We start from the raw sequence: 22,285 nt of genomic DNA on the forward strand, positions 1-22,285 counted from the left end.
GAAGGTATTCTTGCCCTCGGGGCTGCTTCTCCAGCTGGGGGGCGAGGAGTGGGCCCCGGTTCTCTGCCCTGCCTCAAAGGGGCACTTAGCACACATCCTCTGAGGGGCTGCAGACTGAAAGCCATTGACCAGGTATGCCTTTTCCAGCCGGCTCTGGGGTGTACTAAAATACCACCCGACAGCAAACAGTGGCCATCAAAGCCCTTAGTGAAACTTCCGGGAGCCCAGACCATCAGCATGATCATAAAGAGACTCAGTCCGTTGCAGGGAGACATCACCAACAGAGCAACAGCAGAGCCATGGGGAAGAGCATGGGCTGGCTCAGACTGAGCTGCCTGCTGCTCCTTGAGTGCGTGACTGAGGACAGTTTACTGCACCTCTCTGAGCCCCCATTTGCTCATCCACTGGATGGTGATCACAAGAGCAGCGACCTTACAAAATGGGTAATGTGTATGTGCTGCGAAGTACCCAGTGAATGTTGGCTAAAGAAAATAAGGCGATTGCCGGTATAACTTTAGCATGAATTGTAAATGACCTCAAGTGTGTGGCATTTAAAGTTTTGCACGGAAGCTTCACACCCATGATCCCATTCGACACCGAGTAGCTCTGTAAGGTTGTAGAGGTGGTGGTTATTCCCCTACGACAAGCAGGCAGGGTGGCAAACACCCAGGTATCCGGAGTGAAGCCCAGCATCCCACCCACTCTCTCACCCTCCGAGTAGCCGGGTTTACACGCTAAGCTGCGTGGTCACCCCATGGATGAGGAAACAGAACAGAGAGGTGAGGTCACATCCCGATGTGAGAAAGCAGACAGTAATTAGAAAAGCTGGGGCTGGACACCCAGTCCAGGGCTCTCAGCCAGCTGGACTGATGAGCCACACAGCGGGACACAGATCATCGTGGCTGTCCTCCCCCCGGGCGGTCTGGGGGCCACCCAGCTATCAGTTATTTCGTAAAAATGTCAACATTTCTAACTCAACTCAAGAACACCCAAAGTTTTTTAAAACATCTACTTTCACTTCTGGCTTTTCTTTTTTGCTTTTTAGCACTTTTTTTTTTTTTTAAGTTTGTTTAGAGAGAGAGAGCATGAGCAAGGGAGGGGCAGAGAGAGAGGAAGAGAGAGAGAATCCCAAGCAGACCCCACACATCAGTGAGGAGCCTGATGTGAGGCTCAAACTCACGAACCGCAAGATCATGACCTGAGCCAAAACCAAGAGTTGAATGCTTAACGGACTGAGCCACCCAGGTGCCCCCATTTCCGGCTTTTCTTGCAGGCTCTACCTCTGGCACATCCACGACGGAGCTGAGCCACGGCTCCCGGCCTGGACCCAGTGTGCTCATTCTCCTGTGTGCCCAGACCGGAAGGGCTCCCTTCCTCACTACAAAGTGTCCTAGGCCAGCAGCTGGCCTTAGATGTTCAGTCAGCCCCCTCGGTTTTACAGATGGAGAAACCTACCTCAGTTTCTCCATCTATAAAATGGGAATAATAGTCCCAACTACTGAGATGCTATGCAGACAAAATAAGTGAATATCAGTAACATGTTACATATGGGAAATCCTCCATAATGTATGAAATAACAATAGTCACTGGCTACTGGCTCCCAGCTCAACGTAAGATCACAGGACAGAGAGAGAGAGAGAGAGAGAGAGAGGAGAGGAGGCAACAGCCATGTTGGTTTGAATGGATACAAGACATTGAGTGGTCCCATGTTCCTGAGTCCTGGTAAACTACCAGGAGGGTCTAAGTTAAGGGCCAGCAATTAACCCTACAGAAGATGGTTTTCAAAGCAAAGGACGTTTGACCTGCAGAAAGGCCCACAGGGCCCTACCATTTACAATCCCAGGGCATGAGAGAGAAAGGAGCTTTCCAGAGCAGCCAGCCCACCCTTCTCAAACAGATGGAGAAACTAAGGCACCAGCAGCCTTGCTGGGGCATGGACCTGGGCCTCCAGGCTCATAGAGGGGGTGGGGTATGAGGTCTGACTCCCCTGCACCCACAGGTGCTGCCATCCCAAAGGGCCACCGGACACACAGGACAGGAAGGAGGCATCCACCTTTCCCCTTGAAGCCTATGACCTCACAGAACGCACAGCCGGTCTGGCCGCTCTATTCCTGAGACAAATTTACTCGGCACAGATATTGAAAATCCAACTGAGTTTGAGTTTTATTGAAGAAATTAAACAGACCAGAAAAAAAAAGGGAAAAAAAAAAGAAAGAAAAGAAAAAGCCAGCCTTCATCAGCTCACCCGAGAGTGAACTGTGATCAAACTAACTAGTGTGGAATGGCACGATCAGGTCCTGCCAGGGAAGAAGAGCCCCCCAGTGTGCCCCAGCGAGAGACTCCCCGGAGCTGGGCACTTGTAGCTAGCAGAGGGGCTGTGGAAGCCTCCTCCATCAGCCGCCTGGCCCGCGGCCGCCCGGGCGCCCCGACTCAGCCCTGCCCTCCTCCCAACGCCCCCGGTGGGGAGGACGCGGCGTGTGAAGTCACCTCCGTGAGCGTTCACGAAACAGCACCGCCAAGGGCCAGAGCAAGGGCTCACTGCTCGACTCGAGAGAAGGCAAAATGCTTTCGGGGTTGAATCACTGTTTTTCTTTACTCCCTTTGGAGATCGGCAGAGCCCACATTCGGCCGTGTTCGTGGACCTGGGACTGGAAACAGCTGCGCTCTAATTACATGTAAAGTGTACCAAAACATCCCTTTTATCACAGACTGGAAATCTGTTAGCATCTGTCTCTCCTTTGTTTCTTCCACAAGATACAAGCTTGTTTCTACATTTTTTCTCACCTGTAGCGGTGATTAAAATTCATTATAAATGAAAGGAGTGAACAGAGAAACAAGTTCCTCTGTGTACCGTTCTAAACTCAAATTAGAAACAGCTGTTTGCTAATTCATGCAGCGATGTTTTGCCGTGCTCTGTGAATCAATAATAACTCACCCTATTGCTGCGGAAATTTTGGGATAATCCATATATTTAACTCGGCGTTGGATTCTCCAGGCAGGACTGCCGCGGCGGAACCTCGACCTGCCTTCAGGCTGGCAGGAGGGGACTTGGGTTCGGCACTCTGGAGACAGCCACAGCTGCCACGACAGAGAACCCCCAACTCGAGAGGCGCCCGAAACACGGGCCCTGGCAGGACCAGAAGGAAACCCCGAAACAGTATCCTCGTCTCCTCCCCTCCCCCGGAACCACCACTTTAAAAAAAAAAAAAAATCAGCTCTGATTAAACGCAAACCACACACATCCTCCAGCCGCCGGAGGGAACAGCAAAATTAAAAGTCTAATTGGTACCCGGAACAATTTAAAACTATTAAGTATAGGTGAAGCTTTTCTGTAAGAAAATAATCCTTTGATTGGGATTAAGCTTGTTTGGATAGCATTCTTCCCTTCCCTACGTTTAAGCTGCAGAAGTCCGAGCTACGGACTGGAAGTCCTCGGTGCTTCTTAGAAGTGTTCAGCCATCTCCTCCACCAACTTCAGAGAAAAGGGCATCCAGAGCTGTGTCTGCATCTGAGGCTTTGAAAGGCAATGGGTGTTCTTTCTCTTTTGTGGGGAGGGAGGCAAGCAACACCTTTGTATGTGAGCAACGCATACTGTTTCATCAAACCTGCTCTGTCCTGGCTAATAGGCACTGGCCCCTCAAGACACTGCCTCCAGGGAGCCCTCCCTGATTCCCTCTGCCACCATCAGTACCTCTCCCTGACCTCGGGACACTGCCGTGGGGCCACTTGTCACCCTGAACTGTGGCTCTCGGTATCACTACCTATTTCTGAGTCCTTGGGGCACCCCCATGTCCCTGACATCCTTTCCAGCCTAGGATATGGTCTCATTGAGCCATTCTTGAACTTCACACTGGTATTACCTCCCACCACCCACGTCTCAGCCCCACCATTCAACCACCAACTGCAGGGCCCTCTGTGCGTGCCTGGCATGATGCCTAGCTCTTTGTAAGCTTTAAATCCTCACCTCTATCCTATGTGGTGAACACCACAATTTCCCCCATTTTACAGGTCAGATACCTGAGAATCAGAGAGCGTAAGTTCCCCAAGTTTCACAGCACTTTAGTGGAGGGAGTCTGGAGTTATCCTAGGTTTCTCCAGAAAGCCATCAGAGCCACCGCTGTTATCAGAGAGCGTGCCTTGCCCGGCCCAGTCTCTGAGGCGTTCTTCAGGCAACTGTGTTCATCAAGGCTGCCTTCCCCTGGTCACAGCTCACCCAAGCCGAACCTGTTACTCAGGACCCAACTCTGCCCACCTCCCAGGCACCTAGCAGGGCTCTCCTGCGAGACTAACAGTCAGGCAGGCCCTCATTTTCTGATGTCCATCGGGGCCCAAGAAGATGGCAGTCCAGTGCATCCTGCGGTCTATAGCGTGTAGGTGAGGACACACAGCTCATGCTCATCTGTACAGTAGGAGGGAGCTTTCCCTCTGGAAAGCCCGGATGGCTCAGTCCTGGGCAGGAACAAGAAAGAGTGAGCACGGTGGAGGTGCCTGGTTGGGAGGCAGGGGGCACTCAAACTGAGCTTTGTGGAAGGAGTCAGATCTCCACTGACCGGTGATACCCCAAACACAGGAAACACACCGTTGCTGGAACCCAGGATGATTTTAGGGGGCACCCAAGTTGGCCTCAAATAACATTGACCCACAAAGCAAAAGAGTCAGTGGCCCTGCAAGCCCCTGGCAACCTTGGCACCAGGCCGAGGAGAAAGATTGCATTTGGTGCTGTCTTTAACTTCCAACGTTCCAGCAAGGAGAGAGCAGACCCCAGTCTCAGCGTTTTTAGGATTCCACAGCTTCTGGCTAGAACAGCATGAGTCGGGGGGCTTTCTCCTTACATTCGTTTTTTAATTTACTTTTAAGGGTTACTGTCTATTTACAGCAAAGGATACTGATTTTCCATTTGCAGAATTAAATTAATTAAGTATGAAAACAGACCTGACTAAACAGAAAACACTAGGTAAATCACAGCACCAGGAACACACTCAAATCTCACAAAACTCATGGCAGAGGCTTACGCAGGACCGCAGACCAGCACCCGCCCTCCCAGCGCTGATGTGAGCGTGAAAGCCTTCATGGTGAGGTCACTGCGGGGCTTCACCTGGACCGGCACCCATGTCTCTCTTCCCTCTTCCCTCTCAGAGTACATGCAGCTGGAGCCCGGAAAGCCAAGAGGGTGAACGAGGTAGCCCCAGGGGGGTTTCCATTCATCTGACCCAGGGCAAGTCTCCAGGCCTCCAAGTGCGCTGCTGCACTCCCGGCTACCACCACCCCCAGTTAGCTGGGGCCCTAAACAAAGTCTTCCGACGTGGAACCCCACAGCCATATCCACAGCAAACCCTTCTGACAGGAGACCAAGTAGAACCTGGTCAGACGAAGTGTGGGTAATCAAACCTCCACCCCATTCTCTCCTCCCCACGATGCCCACATCTGGGGAGTTTTCCGAGCTCTGAATGGGCACAAAGAGCCGGGGCTGGGCCCCTGGTCCTGGCATAGAGTGCACCAGTCCAGGTGTGCCAGGCCCCCCACCCCATGACACCCCATGCCCACACCTAGGGAGCCAGGTCCCCAGGGCCCTGGGGGATGTCACAGTGAACTCAGCTTCAGCTCCTAGGAGAGCAGATGTGAGAGAAAGTACCTGAGAGCTGCGGCTGGGGAAACATCTGTCCTAGGAGCCCTACTGCGACACCAGGCCCCGCCTTGGCCGCCCTCCACCCCTCAGCCCTTGCCCCCAGTCCCCAGAGACCATCACTCAACTCCCCGAGCTCATAGCAACCAGGGCAGGTGCAAGGGTCACAGTCAGGGTATCTGGGCGGGGCCTGAGCCAGGTTCAGAAGTTTTCTGCAATTCAGTGCTCCCTTAGGAAGGCCCCTTAGAGAATCAGAACTCAGAGCCCAGAGGCTGCCACCCTCCCCTCCCGGTCTGGCTGGCCACAGGCAGAATGCAGCAAAGCCCAAGAGACTGGCCCAGGGCCTCTCGCGGTGGGCAGGACCAGTACTGGACCAGCACCTTGGTTCTGGGGCCGGTTCCAGCCCCCAGCAGCTGTGTGACCTTGGGAAAACTCCTGGCCATGGGCTCCCCTTGCTTCATCTACAGAATGCAGCTGGTGTATGTGACTTTCTTTCTGGAGGTGCAGACACAGGAAGTGCACAATGAAGATAAAGAACGAGCAAGCAAATGAACAGATGACCAGATTTTCACCAAACCCAGTATCAGAGAAAACCACACGGTGCTTCTAACCTAGAACTCTGAGCTTAGAGAAGGCACTGAAAAATGATTAATACGCATGCTATATCTTACATTATATATGTACAGTATATGCTACATGTGCATATAAACTATGGATAATAAGTGACATATATTATGTGCTAAACATTTCTTGAGGATTTGCTCCATGCCACACATGTGGTCTCAATATTCACAATAGTCTGACAAATCATTACTGCCAACCCCATTTCACAGATGAGAAAATCAAGGCTTACAGAGATTAACACCTCCAGAGGCTTCCGGGTCAGAAATGGCAGAGCTGGGCCTTGACTATGGGTCACCTGACCTCAGAGTCTGTGCTCTTAGCCACGCTGAGATGCTTGTGTGTGAATCATCCCACCTATACCTGCGGGATAGAAACAGTGAGTGACACCAGCTCAGGAGCAAGAACATTTCCCCCATGGAGACGGCTTCACATAGAGCCCAGGCTGCATGCCCAGCCAAGAATCACTGGAGGAGGTCTGGACCATGTCTACATTCTCAGCCCAGACACCTCCACGGACAAGGCACGCACACAGTCCAGCCTCGAAGCACAGACCTACTGCTGAGGCTCAGTCCAATCCATCTTAGGCCCGGCTCAAAGGGTCAGCCCCCCAGCACTGGAGAGCCAACCGGCCTCCCAGCATCTGGAAGGACCGAGGCATCCCTCACCAAAGCACTTGCTCTCTTTGCACTGACCTGTGCCAGGTACCCTCTCGGCCACTCTGTGAGATAGCTACGAGCTTGGTTCCATTTTACAGAGGAGGACACTGAGGGTTGGAGAAACCACAGGGCTTGCTGTAACAGGCATTTCTGTTGCGCACAGCACAGCTCAGCCCTGGCACCTGGTTCAGCCACAGCTACAGTGGATGACTGGAGTCTCGAGCCTGAAGGTTCACCTCAAGCTTCCACCCCAGGTCTCCACCTCCAGGTCTCACTCCTGCTCAGCCTAGAGTCAGGGAGCCAATGCCCCCTGGGATGGCCCTCAACTGAAGGGGGACCAGAGCCAGTGGCACCCTGCACATGCATGGAGATCCCGGCAGAATCGAGGCTGGGGTCTGCAGCACTGACCTAGACACCCCTCCCCAGAATGGACCTCTGCCCCTTCTGGCCTCAGTCTCTCTGTCTCCTATACCTGCTTCCTGGGAGCACCTCCCCATCATATAACCTGGACCCAAATCCCGGCCTCAGGCTCTGCATTCTGTCATGCTTACCTGAAGGGTGGCACCACATTCGGAAGCCAAGTCCGTTCAGCCCCTCAGCCCACCTTGTATCCTTGCCAGGGCTTGCCACGCTCAGGTCACTGAGAGGCCCCCTTCAAGACCTGTGGCCCGACACTATTACTTTGTCTCGCACTTGCCTTGAACTTGACAACCCTACCTACCCGAGGGTAATCCTGGATAACTGTCTTGACGAAATCATGGGTATGATGTTTTTGTGACACCCGTTAAGATAAGCATAATTACTCAGAAAAAAAAAGAAAAGAAAAGAAGTTCATGAATCACCTAAAGGTGGGCTGTGTATCCCTAAAAGTGGTTCAGGTCCTCACTGTGGAGCCCCTGCCATAACCTAAGCTTCGCACAGGCCTGCAGCTCTCGGTGTGTCCCTCTCCCACCCCAGGCTGCGAGCCTCAGGGGCATGGCAAGCCTTCCCGGCTGCGTGTGCCCAGCACAGCACCTGGCCAGAGGCAGGCTCAGGATAAGAAGTGGACTGAGCCCCGCGGGGAGGGTAGAGCCCTAGGATCCTCGCTGATGTGCTGGTGCCAGAGACACAGCCACTCTGCGAGTCCCACTCACCCTTTATACTCATCCAAATGTACAACTCAGCAGAGAAAATTTCAATTTTCCCTGGATTTTCATGTTTCAGCCTCCAGAAAAATTGCCATCATGGGCTTTGTTACCAAGCTGTTGAGCCTCAATGACTGAAGGCTGCCCCAGCCCCGCCTGTGGTGGGAAGCAGATTAAAACAACCTGTCAGGACTGGGGAAGGCTCCAGAGGGGCAGCAGCAGGGAGGTGGCCACCTGGCCCAGGACCACAGTGAGAAAGAGGAGCCCCATGCAGCTGGCCTGGCACGTCAGGTTCACGCCCCCTAGAGGTGGGTATGTGGCCTGGGGGATTCCCCTGGGGGGTGGGGGTGGCGGGGGTAGGGCGCTCAAGTCCTGGATGTCACGATGGGGGTGCGTCCCCTGTTCCCTTCTTGGCATCATTGACCCTTCCCCTAGGTGTCCCTACACTGCCGCCTGCCCCCTGCTCCTGCTTTCTCAGACTGAAAGGGCCTTCATCTGGCCTCATGCTGTGCCTACTCTAATGCATAGACTTGAAAATCATAAACTAGATTCACTGAGCACTTACTATCCGCCATGCTCATTTTTATGTTAATTATTTAGCTACTTAAAGTGTTGGTCATAAATGTTTTGCTTGTATTGATGCATTTTTTAATGTTTATTTATTTTTGAGAGAAAGAGAGAGCAAGTGGGGTAGGGGCAGAGAGAGAGGGAGACAGAGAATCCGAAGCAGGCTCCTTGCTGTTAGCGCAACACCCGACATGGGGCTCGAACTCACGAACCGTGAGATCACGACCTGAGACAAAGTCGGATGCTCAACTGACTGAGCCACCCAGGCGCCCCTGTATTGATGCATTTAAACCACATATAATCTTTTCACCAGACACACTCTACAGATGAGGAACCGGAGGCTCAGACTGCTGAAACAGACCTCAGGACTGACCAGCTAACCACTCACTGTGCATGTGGGAACAGTGAGGCCCTTGACATCTGAGAAGGGACTTTTGCCCCAAGACGAAATCCTGGAGAGCCAGCAGGATCACCCTGAGAGCCACGACATCCTCCTCCCAGGGTGACATCTGGAAAGGGGGTGGGGGGCGACACTGCCCCCAACCCAGCTCAGGTGAATGGCATCCTTGAGGGTAGTGTTAGGCCCACTGCCAGCCCGGGGCCACCGTCCCCAGCAGGGCTGGGTACCAGCTCATCTCAGTGCTGGACACAGAGTAGGCCCCATGAAGGAATGAATCAATGACAAGAGGTTCCACACTACATCTGAATAGTACTTCCCACATCATTGTTCATCTTCCACAAATGTTATTGGGGTTTCCCCACAGGTGCACTTGGCTTAGAGCTGCCTGGAGACAACTCCAAAAAGCCTCACATCTCTGGATCCCTGGGAGTCTCCACAAGGTGCCCGGTGATAACTATCTGCTTGATAATTGAATGAATGAATGAATGAATGAATGTCGGATGGATAGATGGATGGGTGGATGGATGGACAAAATATTGAAGCCCCAGGACTTGGGCTAAAGAGGGCACTTTCTGGGGCACCTGAGTGGCTCAGGTCATGATCCCATGGTCATGGGATCGAGCCCCACATCAGGCACCACACTGAGCATGGAGCCTGCTTGAGATTCTCTCTTTCCTTCTGCCCCTCTCCCCTGCTCATGTGTGCTTTCTCTCTAAAAGACAAATAAATAAAATAAAATAAAATAAAATAAAATAAAATAAAATAAAGAGGTCACTTCCTAACTGATGTGTTCCTAACTGTGGTACAAATGAATACCTGAATAAGAGAATGAATGAATGAATGAACGAATGACAAAGCTAATCACAGAGAAGGTGCAAGGAGCCACTCGAGGAGGCTCCTGTCAGGTGGAAGCCAGGGGTGGTGGGGTAGAGGCTCCAGCTGGAATCCAAGGAGTTAATGAGCTTGACCACTAGCTTGACCACCTAGGCCCAGAGGGGCTGCCCCCTGCAGAGCCTGTCCAGTGTTACTGAGGTCCCTGGGGTGTCCGCACATCGTGGCAGAATGCAATTATTCCAGTCTCTAGTGCGGCAGGCATTTGTCATTCTTTTATTTGAAAGAACCTCTTGGAACCAGGGGGAGAGCAAGGGTGCGGGGAGGGGCCGGGGGGGGGGGGTGCAAGGATGGAGGCAGAGCTCAGCTACCCTGCCTCAGCCTGCATCCCTGGAGGACTGGCATTACAACAAAGGAGATGCCGGGAGTAGAGGGGAGGGAAGAATTGGGGTGGGGGTGGGGGGTCTCCTATTTATTTAGACCAGAGCAGAACACGTGGTTAGACTTAATAAGATAATAGGCTGAGATTTCACGTTCTTGAAGGTACAGGCTCAGTAATGTGATGGGGGGGGGGCATTTTTGTCTGGTAAAACCCCTCCAATGGTCGCCTCTTTCCACACAACACAATGGAGGCTGGGGCTGAGGGCGAGGGTGCGCGTGTGGGCACGCGTGCACACACACCCACCACATGCCCACACATGTATAAATGTGCGCACATGTCTTCCCCACCAAGGACCTCCAAAACCTTCCCACTAACTACCAAACACCCGCAAACCAGTGTGCCCTCCCATTAGGAACACACAGTCAAGCAGTCTCCCTCCCAAGTTTTTCTGGGAGGAGGTCACGCCAGCCAAGCACATGTAGGTGTCACCCCTTCCCAGACACCATTGCCCTGGATTTCCCCTTCCCTGCAGCCCAAAGGGGCCAACAACTAAAAGTGATCACTTCCTACTCATTTTAGGAAACTCCTTGCATTCACTGTTTCATTCATTCATTCTCCAAATATTTACTGAGCACCTACTCTGTGCCAGGCTGTCTAAACATGCTGGGGCAGCCAACACACCCAGTGAAACCCCACTCCATGAAGCCTGCATTCCAGGAGCATCAGGCCCACACCCAGGAATGCTCCGGAACCAAGACAGCCTGGGTTCACATCTCAGCTCCACCACTGACCAGCTGTGTTCCTGAACTTCTCTCGGCCTCCTCTGGTTGTGGTGGGGATGACATCAGATAATCCAGGTTAAGCACTTTGGCCCAGGGCCGGGCACACAGGAAATACTCCATGAACATATCACTGCGTATCGTTTCCAGACCTGGGGCAGCAGGAGTGGAGGCTGCCAGGAAGCCCCTGGCTCACCGCACGGCTTCCTCGGTGAGCCCTACTGCCCACTCCCAGTTTGCTCATCCCAAGAGCATCCTTAATTTCCTAGGTGCTCACACACCCCTGGGTCTGGGACAAACATGTGACAGAGAGAGCTGAACCCACATCTTACCACTGAGCCCATCACAAAACCCCAAAATAGAAAAGCCTCCAAGGGGACACAATCCACGCTGAAACCAGTACTTAAATCCCTCTGCAACAAGGTCTGTCCCCTTGGTGGGGAACTCATTCCCTCCTCAGCTTCCTTAGCAAGAAGAAAGAATGTCAACGTAAGTCCTAAGGGAGGACCTGCTGACCGCCTCTTAGGGACAGGAATAACAGGATTCTCCAATACCCACTGTCCTCCAAGAGGAGAGAGAAACAGTCATCTGTTACATGGCGGCCATCTTTTTAAATGACATTGCAATTTACATTTGTCTAATTCCTTCAATAAATACTACCAAGTGCCCATTCTAACCAGCCCCGTTCCAGGCTGGAAGCATGACAAAGTCCTTGCCCTCAGAGAGCCTATGGTGTGATGAGAGAAGACTGGTAATAAAGCAATAAATCATCTATAATAAGTCAAGTGGCACAATGAAGAAATGTGGAGCAGGATGGGTGAGGTGCCACTCTAGACAGGCGACAAGGTGATACTTGAGCAGAGACCTGGAGCAAGCAAGGAAGCAAGCCAGGGTGAAGTCTGGAGGAAAAGCATTGCAGGCAAGGGGACTAGCAGGTGCAAAAGCCCAGAAGCTGGAGGAGGCTAACTTGGGTACATTCCAAATCTGCATTCTCTGAGATGCCAACACGAGGCTGAGACTGAAGGCACTTGTCCTGCCCTCAGAGATCACGGGCTGAGCTACTCATTCCCACAGGGACCTAAAGTCCAACCCCACATTGACTCACTGTGTGACCTGATGCCGGTCTCTCAACCTCTCTGATCCTGGTTTCTTTCGGCAACGGCTACTTGGGGCTGAGCATCCTCCAAGAAGGCACTGCCCCTGGGGTCCTCCCCAGTCTGCCGCTCTGTGCAAAACACACCAACCATTCTCCTCTACCCCATGGCGCCATCCTCACACCCGCGCCAGCAACGCCACGCAGGATTGGTACTCCTGCCAAAATAGCTATTAACCCAGTAGCCAATAATAACACGTTATCCTATCAATTTGCTTCTGAAACGCTGTGTAATTGCAGAACCCAAGTTTGCCACCTCGGTAGCTTGGTTACGACATAAACAGAAAGAAACTCACCAGTTCCTTCCCCAGGAGAACAAGTGGTTGGCCACGACAAACACCCACTTACCACCCAGTCCCCCCACCCCACGGGCCCCCACGGAATCCATCAGGAATCCTGGTCTGCTGATCAATAGTCCGGAGACTTGTCTCCCTGTGCTCTTGGCATGTTATCTCTGTGTTGGAGAGGAGACCAGAGCCTGGGAGGTGATGGCTCGGGGCCATGCTGGCTTTGTGGGTGGCAAGGTCGGGCCCAGAAGCCAGCACGCCGGCAGCCTCCCGGCTCCTGGCTAGAAACCACATGGCAGGAGAAGAGGGGCAGACGTGGGCGGAGGGGGGAGGGAAGGCGGGGAGAGCCTAGGCACCTAGGGGCCAGCAGGCGCTCAGGGTTACACCAGCCCAAGGGACACACCGACCATCAGAGACAGACCCAAGCCAGGCCTCCACACAGGAGACAGAGAGGCCAGGAGGCCACCGGGTGGGGCAGGGAGAGAAGGGCAGGGGAACGAAAAGAAAGCTGCGCCAGACCCAGAACTCAGGGTGCTCCCCGAGGAGCCCCCGGCCCCTGACGATGCAGGGCCCGACTCGGATCTGACACACCAGCACCGATGCCTCCTAGGCCCTCACTTTCGTCGTCCACTCCAGGAAAAGTTTCCTTCCTTCTGGATTAGATTCCACTCTGAGCGAACATTCCGCTTCCCAGCGAGCTGGAGCCTCTAATGGGACTCTTGGCGGTCAGTACAGACACCAACTGGCCTGTTTTATTCATTCTTCCCCTCCAACCCCACCCCTCCGCTTACCTCTCCCCCTGCTCACCAGGGCACCCCAGGACAAGTTGGTGGATGCCCTTGTTCCCGGCACCCAGCGGCAGGGCAGCTGAGGCTAGAGAGGCGCTTCCCGCTGCCCCACTGGTGACCTCAGCCCCAGGACACATCCCCACCCTCGGCCTCAGCCGGGAAAGGATGGGTCGAAAGTGTGCTGCTCCAGCCGCGGTGCTTGGCGGAGCCTCCAGCAAGTGAGGAGAGGAAGGGCCTCGGGGAGGGTGGGGAGGAGGAGGCAGAGGAGGCCAAAGGCTCGGCCACTCAGCCAGATGTTGACCCAGTTGAGGGCCCCAGGCCCCAGGGGCGCCGGGAAGCTCTGGCTCCCCACCTCCCACCCCCCGCCGCCAGCTCCAGAATTCTTGCAGAGAGGGGGGCCCGGGACAGCACCGCTCCCATGCCTGTCCCTGAGGTCGGGGTTAAAGAAGGAACACAGAGAGACGCTCAGGGGTTGCCAGGACAGGGTGGGGGACAGCCCCTCAGGGGCCCCTGGGTGGGGTGGGTGGGGTGCCGTCTGCGGGAAGGAGCTCTCAGCAAATGGAAACCAGGCCTCGGAAACTGGCCGGACCACAGCCACTGCACAGCTCCAGGGGAAACCCCGCTGCTCGCTCAAAGGTGCCCCAACCCAGCAAAAGATGGTGTTAAAAATGAAAGGGCAGGGAGGGGGTCAGGCAGCTTAGGAAAGATTAGGGGGTGACAGCTGGAGGCACCCACACAGGCCCTCCTGTTCTGTGCTCTGAACACCCTTCATTGTTGGCACACTGGCCCCCAAGGCCTGCTTGCCTGTGAGTGTTGTAAAAAGTCAACTCCCGGAGCAATTACCCCCCTCTGCTTCCCTCCGTGGGGCCTTCACTCAGGTTTCCAGCAGCGTTGAGCTGAGCTGTGTCCCGGGCCTGGGGCTCAGGCTCACAATGGGCCAGGCAAGCATGAGTCCCCAGCTCCCACGACATTCATTTTGGGGATCCAGCCCTCAACGCTGAATCCTCACTGCACATGAGTGAGGAAGAGAGATCGGGGGGGGGGGGGGGGGGTGAGGAGGTGGCCCGGGGCCCCACGGCTACGGCCGACCGTCAGGGATCAGTGGGACCCCTGGGCCCTGACATCAAGAGCTTGGGGTCTAGCAGACTTCAGTGATTGTAAATGCCATCTACCCATTCACTCACTCATTCAGTCATTCATTCGATCGCTGGTTAGGTTATTCGACAGAAGTTGGTGATGAGCTTCTGACCCACCAGGCACTTCAGAGCTTGGGATGCAAGGCGAATAGGCAGGCACAGCTCTTGCCCCACAGGCTTCGTGCAGGAGGCAGAGGTCCTACAATCTGTGATCCTTGCTACGACTAGAGAAGTCCCGTGAGGGAACGGGGCTTCCTAGAACAAGGGAGCTAGAGAATCAGCCAAGGGAAGGAAGCAGGGATGCAAAGAGAGGCTCAAGTAGCAGCACAGCATGTGCAAAGGCCTGAGGTGGGACTGAAGTCTGTGGTCGCTTCCATCAAACCTCTGCCCCTCAGCCAGCTCCTCACTCTCAGCAAAGGTGGGCGGCCTGAGCCCCGCCCCAGCTCACAGACTCGGGGAGCCCCCCAATGGCACCTCTAGCCACTACGCCCATACTGGAGCATGGCTTTCCCAGCCAAAGTTCTTGTTAAAAATGTTTCATATGTTTATTTTTAAAAGGGGGGGGGGGATGGAAAGAGAAAAGGGAGTCCTGAAGGTCTTTTTCTTTCCAGAAAAAAAAAAATTAATAAATAAATAAAACCTCAGGAAAAGGGCATGGAAAGGCCTCTGCATCTGTAACCGCTGAACAAATGAAAATTAGCTCATTTAATCAGCTCCTCATGGCCTGGCTGTCCCGAGTGGGCCCCGGAACACAGCGAACTTCACAGCAGAAACTCGCCAGCCAATGTCAGTTTATCCTACAACAAAGGGATTTTCTAAATAGCGCGATCAAAACGCAGTGAAGGCCGCGGAGAGCTGGGGACCCAGAACTCGACCCCCCAGATCCTGGTGGGCCCCCACCTCCCAGCTTCATCCCTTTGAATGGAATTGTTCTTTTGGCTTTTGTTCTAATTATCTAAACATGTGTGTAACTCTGTTCTACAAAGACTGTTTTAACCGGCAAAGAGGGTAACGCCAGCATCCCCTCCCCATCCACTGCTGCGGCCCCTGCCCCAAGCCCCACACCATCGACCCCTCCCCCTCGCCCACCACCACCAGCCTCCAACCCACGCATAAACACACACGCACAGACGCCCGCACACACCGTGCTCATACCACACACGGAATTACACACACACGCAGTTCTGCACACGGTCACACGGTCACACGCAGTTACATACGCATAGTTACACACGCACAGTTGCACGCACGCACAGTCACATACAGGCACAGTTACCTCCACCACACGCAGGCACACAATACACACAGCTCTGCAGTTCCTGCCTAACAGCTGGAGGTGGGGGAGGCGCAGCTCGCCAGACCCCCAGGGAGGGCCGCTGTGCACACACCTGAGGCCCAGGCTGGTAGCAAGGACTCTTATTTCCCTGGAGTACTTTTTCCACGCAACTTGCCACCTGGGCTAAGTCATTAGGGCAACTGAGGAGGGGGGAGCAAAAGGCCACGGAAGGGGAGCGGGGGGCCAAGGGGAAAAAAGGCACGGGGGTACACGAGGCCACGGTGAGCACGAGCCAGTGGCCGCTCCCGGGCTCCACCACCAGTGCTGGGTTCACCTTCCCTTCCCAGTCAGCCCACCTGCAGTATGTCCAAGCCCTAGGTGCCCAGTCCCGCGGGGAAACAAGGCAGGCCGGATTCAAGTCTCGACTCTAGCCCTCACCAGCTCGGAGACCTCGCCTCCCCTTCTGTGAAATGGGAAACGACGGCAGCCTCGCAGAACGGTCGTGTTGATTAGAGATGCAGGCTGCATAAAAGTTTGTGCTGGTCCCGTTTGTACGTGCGGACACAGAGGCCCAGAAGGACGGTCACACACACACAGGATCGGTGACACAACCAGATGACAGCCAGTTGTTCGGTAGCTTTCAATTTCTTACCCAATCCTAATCCCCAGTGTGAAGAAGGGGAACTGAAAGAAAGAAAGAAAGAAAGAAAGAAAGAAAGAAAGAAAGAAAGAAAGAAAGCAAGCAGGGTGTGAGGAGCAACCGACCAGGATGATGGGAACGTCCAGAAGGTTTCTGACCCAGTCTGACGACATTTTCCAAACGCCTTCTCTATCTGATTTTCACAATAACACCCTGGCTGAGTGCAGTTATTATTCCCAGGCCACAGACATGGAGACTGAGGCTGAGAGGGCTGAGAAGCCGAGGCTGGTGTCGCGGCGGGGGGGTGGGTGGGATGGGGGGTAGGGGGCAAGTGGGCGAGCAGGCTGGCAACGGAGCCTGCTGGGCGCGAAGCTGCACACTTGTGCCCTGGCCAACTGCGTTGCCCAGCCTGCTCTGCAAACTGCAAGCTTTCCTCTGGCAGGACTCCTGCTCGGGGCTGGGGCTGGGGAGCAGGAGGAAATCCCACCCAAGGAATTCTTACGGTGCACAGGGGCCAGCAGCTTCCCTCTGGCTCCCAGGGGTACAAGAGCCACAGACCACCCAACCCAGACCCAGGAGGAGACCCAGACCCTTTCCCACACAGTGGCTCTCAAAGGCCTTAATACCCCACACCTCAGTGCTGGGGAGGTGGTAGGCAGGGACTCATTTCCATTTCAGACTTGGAAACCGAGGTCCACAAGTGGTAGGTGTGGATGGCTCCAGGGGCCACAGCCTTCGGGCCAGCTCTCAATGGGAACAGAGTCTGCGATTTCTGAGTCCTCCCAGGCTGGCAGGCCAGCCAAGACTGAGTCAAGTGGCAGGAGACTCAGAGTCACCTGAGGTAGCCTTGGTATGGGCAGGGGGACCTGGGGAAACAACTCCTTTGCTAGCTCATCAATGTCTGCAGATCCCACATCCTGCAGGTTCCCCCAGCCGTGCCCCCAACAAGCACTAGGCCACAGGAGGAAAGAAGCATAGGCAGTGGAGGTTAAGTGCATGGACTTGGATTGAATCTCGACCCTGTCACCTACGTGCTGTGTGACCTAGGGAAAGTAACCTCCCCTCTCTGAGCCACAAACCTCAACTGTAAAATGAAGACAGTAACAATGGATGCCTCCCTCCCGGACTTGAGGGTTGAAGGGGACGATGCCTGGGAAGTATTTAGCTCACTGCCTGCCCCAGCTCCCCAAATGGGAGCCCTCAGTAAGCACGGGGAATAGGGCAGGAAAAGTGAAGAACGCTCTCAAATCTACCTCATCTCCCCCATAGGCTTCCCTAGAGGCCCAGGCCATCACACCCAGTGGGCAGAATTCCTTCTTCTCTCAGACTCAGGAGGATGGTTACCCCGATAGACTCCTTGTAGGCTCACACTCCACTCAGCTCTCCCTGAACCAGCCCAGCAGGCAGCTGATGGGGCAGCTCAGAGCATGTGGAGTGGCCAGGCAGACCTAAGAGGGTGCAGAACCTTCCTTACAGTGTCTGGGCCCAGGAGGCAGGAGCTGGACCCGGAAACCCCTCAGAGAGCCCCAAACTTCACTCTTACTAGAAGGATTCAGAAGAGAATCACAGAAGGAATCAGTGGTGGTGTTGTCACCCCCCACCCTGGCCATGTCACCCCACACACAGAAGCCTGGCTGGTCTTGCTGGCCTGCTCCTAGGCCACGTGGCCCTATCCAGCCTCGCTCCTGCTCTGAGACTCAGTTTCCACTCACTGGGGCAGCAGTGAGGGTCAGGGGAGGGCGTGGCTGTGAAATGCTCTGTAAATGCAAGGTGCCCTGGCCACAGGCAGGCTGACTGGGCACAACTGGGTAGGAAGTGGAGGAGATACCAAGGGCAAGCTCGACCCGCCTTCTCCCCTAAATCCGGGCAGTGGCCACAAGAAGAAAAGAGGCTCACCCTGGAGCTGGGTGAGCCCCCACCTGCCACGGCGGGAACCCCAGAATGTAGGCAGCGGCTGCTGCCACTGGGCAGCGACCTCCTTTCTCTACAGCACAGAGAGGAGTGGCCACCCGACATGGCTCACGGCGCATAGTAGGTGTCATCGACTGGCTGACATCTTGCTTTTACAAAACACCAGTGCAGACGCTCACAGATCACAGCCAGGGAGAAAATGATTGCTCGAAAAGAAAGTGGACTGTGTCTGTGCTTGTCAAGCTCCAGCAGTTGGCCCCGCGAGGCATCAGACCCCTCGGTGCCATGGCCCAGGAAGGGTGAGAGGGGGGATCTGCCCACTTCACAGGCCACCAAGGGCTGTCCCCACCTGTCCGAGTGCCCGCAGACAGGCTCCTTCCGAGGCCTGTGGGAGGCACAGGGACACAGAGTCAGGCGCCCTGATTTCCAGTCCCGGCTCACTTCTGCCCCTATGCCGTCCCCAACAAGGGACTTCCTCTGTCCAGGACCCAGTTTCCCCAAGTGCTCCAACTCCCTCTGCCCCAAATGCTGGGAAACAGAGTGAAATGGCACACTGCCTCACTCTGAGCCAACAGAGGCTACAATTAATCTGAGGCAGGGATTTTCCTAATTGCGGAGTTTTACAACCCAAACAGAAAAGATGAAGTACAGCTAGCTGAAATGCTGGCTTGAGGCAAGACATTTAAAGCATCTTTTTAAAAAGTCGGTGTGGTATGAACAAAATTGCTCCTAGAGGACATGAACAGAGTCTTTGCCCAAAAGAGAGTGTCCAGCTCCCTTAGGGGTCAGGCCAGAAACACTGGGAGGCAAACATCTCAAAAGAGATGTCTTATTGGGGGGCAGGGGGTCAAAAATAAATATATAAATAAAGGGAGGCTCACCTCCGATTTTCCTAATTGCCTTCCTTTGCAGGCAGATGTGATTCTACACCCCACAGCCCCTCTGGAAGTTTGTGTCGGAGCCAACAGGATTCCCATGACCAGGAAAGCCAAGCATCCCTCGCTAGCTGGACCCAGCCACCCAAGGGGAGCGGAGAAATGGTGTCAGCATGCACTGGGTGGTGCCCCTCCAACACAAGGATGCCTGCCCCCTGGAAAGGCAGGACAGGCTTGGCAGCAACCACGTCTGAAGCAGACAAAAACCACGGGCATCGAATTCCAAGGTCAACCCCCAGGGCCCGGCCAGGCGTTGGCCCTTCCTCCATGTCCCAAGTACAAATCAACCTGCTATGAGGCACCCCACGTCCTGCCCAGGAGGAATGAGACCGTGGATACGCACACATGCACGCGCTTCCCGGGACAGCTTAAAGGCAAATGAAGGGCCCCACCCTGCACAGCCGAGAGACAGGAAGGAAGGAAAAGGCAGCTCGGTGGGGTCAGAGGGCATCTCCACCTAATGTCTACCGCGCATGACCGTGTGAGTCTCCCCAGACGCCTTGCGTTTGCCAGTCCACGACCCCTGCCCTAAAACCTCAAAGCCAAATGTGTTCCAGAATTCAGGCTTTTTCAGCTTCTAGAAAGGTAATACAGTGGATTTCCTGAGTCTCTGGGAGCACCTCAGAAGCAATGAAGCATACTGATGTCAGCAGCAAACAGATATTCACCAACGTAACTTAAATAAAGGCTATAAATAGCTTCACATCAGCCAGGTCATATTTTGCTGCCAAATGAGCTACCAAAAAGAAAACAAATTTCAGATTTCAGGCTTTCTGAAATTGAGGACTGTCAATAAGGGACATATGGAACTACACTGTCTCTTTAATCTTCCCAGTGACCGCACAGGGGAGGAAGTTAAGAAGTACTTTCCCTGCAGTCACACAGCACGACTATGGGGGCCCCATGGCCTGAGGGACTGTGCGCTCGCCCAAGAGTGTCCTGTAGTTGCCCAAAGTACTGAACCACAGTTTAAGAGCTTCCTGAAGAAACACTCAAGCATCTGTGCCTGACCCCACAGCGTCCACAGCCCACACCGCCACATGTGCGGTGTTCAGGCCAATCCCCGCCAGGAGGCGCCCTTCAGACCCACACAGACCCAGGTGGCGTCCCCACACCTGCCTGGGCCCTTTCAGGAGCCCAGAAGCCCAGGGGTGGATTTCCACCAGCAGGTGAGGCTCCCTGCTCCGCCCTGATGCCCAGGTAATTACTCCCCACCTGACACGGTCTGCACAGATTATTTTACCTACAACAAATACGCTCGGCACATCCCCAGTCTGGGAGAACAGGCACAGGTAATCCCATCTGACGGAGGCCAGGGGTTTCCAGCAGGACTCCCGGAGGGCTGGGACCCCATCCTGTCCAAAAGATGTGGGAACCCCACAACTCTTCGGACGTACTCCTGGTCATCCCTAACGTCCCTTCCTCGGCAGGTTCTCTTAACTGCAGGGAAAGACTGTGGCATGGGCAAAATCCTGATGCTTCACTACCAAACAATCATACCAATAACTTCATAGGCATTAAGACACTCCCACCAGCCAGAGCAGCAGCGTCCAGCCCTACCAGACATCACCCTGGACCATGACCTTGTTAAGGAGAAGTCCAGCATTGAGAAAAACGTCCAGCTGCAGTGCTGGCCCATGCTGTCACTGCTCTGATTTCTAATTAGAACTTGAAGCAGGCGCCTTTCTTCAGAAACCCAATAAGACAGAAGCATCAGGTCGACGGCTCCAAACGTGGGTACACGTGTGTGCACACATACATGCCCACGCACACCATGCACGCATGCACACGCTCTGCTTCCTACCTTTGCTGCAAATCCCACACTAACACCGGTGAGGACTCACCAAGTTCTGGGCACTGTGTGTGGCCAAGGAGGAACCCAGAACTCTACATCCAGGGTTTATTCTCTGGAGGAGAATAAGAAAAATGCACAAACCAAGGCAGACTATGGTGGGACCACAAAAGGGTCCTCATCAGGGCCAGAATGCCCAGTTGTGGGTGGCCTATGTGGGACACCAAGAGGCAGATACATCTTGTGTTAGGTCTTCATTTACGGTAAAAAATTAAAGGTCAAGGAGAGGGTAGAAAGAGCGTTCTGGGCAGAGGAAATAGCAAGAGCAAAGGCAAGAAAAGGCAGCTAACATGTTAATGGAAATTTTTCCAGTTGATAGATAATAGGTAAATGTGGATACAATGGGAGTTCCATTATGTGCACTTTTAACTTATGCGAATTTAGCTATTCGTTCAGCAAAAGACGGAGAAATGGCTGTTTAAATAATGTCTGTGATTCCCTGGTATTTCCCTCCATGAGCAGGTGTCCGGGAGGAGTATGAAATGAGGAAAGAACTTTGCTTTTCCTTCCACCATTTATGTTCCATTGGCCTCTCCCACTGCAAGGGTCTCGGCATGCCTAGGGACTTCTAGTGTGTGTGTGCACGATGCATAGAGTGTTCTTGGGTGACTGGTAGCCCAGTTTATGCCTCCACGAGGGTCTGTGATTCTGGCCATGTGTAAATGACAAACTGCAGCTGACACGTACACGTACGTTGTCCACTTTATGAGTAAGGAGAATGAGGCTCCCAGACGTGACATCACTCTGCTGGAATCATGAAACCAGTAAGGGACCCAGACTACACCTGACCCCACGCAGTGCAGCCCCAGAGCCCACCCCCTGAATCACTAGGAGAGAGATGTGAACACAGCTGTATTTCAGCGAAATAACCAGGCAGGAGCCTTTCAGTGAAATGGGACGAAAAAAAAGCAAAGGCCAGAGGCCCAGTGAGGAAGCCACTGCAGCAACCCCCCTCCAGAGGAGCTAAGGGGTGGACTGTAGCAATGGGTGGCACTCCCAGTCTTGGAACAGACTGGAGGGCCTGGCAGGGGTGCTCCGGAGAGGAAGTCCAGCACTTGAGAGGTTTTCTGTAATAACTCCAACCTGTGAGCTCCTGGCGGCCAAGGGGTCTTGGGAAGGGACAGCCCCAACCCTTCCCATTCTTCATCACCTCCTTCCCCCCACCCCTCTCTACCACCCCAAGAAGCCCTAGCAAGACCATCTTTCCCACCACCCAATGGGACAGGATGGTGGGTAGACAACTGGAAAAGCACTGAAAGTGGAGGGTGAGGCCCAACACCTGTGGTGTGTATTCGTCTGCTCCCAAAATGATGCAATGCAT

The 22,285-nt window shown here is 54.1% G+C and overlaps 1 protein-coding gene across 3 annotated transcripts in view; it reads right to left on the bottom strand.

The window, feature by feature from the left end:
• The window catches only part of ZNF423 (zinc finger protein 423), a 334,391-nt gene that overhangs the window by 150,120 nt on the left and 161,986 nt on the right, over positions 1 to 22,285 (bottom strand). The window contains exon 1 of one of the 3 annotated variants that reach the window (XM_043599155.1): positions 13,218 to 13,522. The exons of the other annotated variants lie outside the window; for them this stretch is intronic. The gene's annotated coding sequence lies outside the window, so the exon portion shown is untranslated. Of the gene's footprint in view, positions 1 to 13,217; positions 13,523 to 22,285 lie in introns of those variants that run through there. 3 annotated transcript variants of the gene reach the window in all.

The sequence above is a fragment of the Prionailurus bengalensis genome, chromosome E2 (assembly GCF_016509475.1).
Source record: "Prionailurus bengalensis isolate Pbe53 chromosome E2, Fcat_Pben_1.1_paternal_pri, whole genome shotgun sequence".
Lineage (NCBI taxonomy): Eukaryota > Metazoa > Chordata > Mammalia > Carnivora > Felidae > Prionailurus > Prionailurus bengalensis.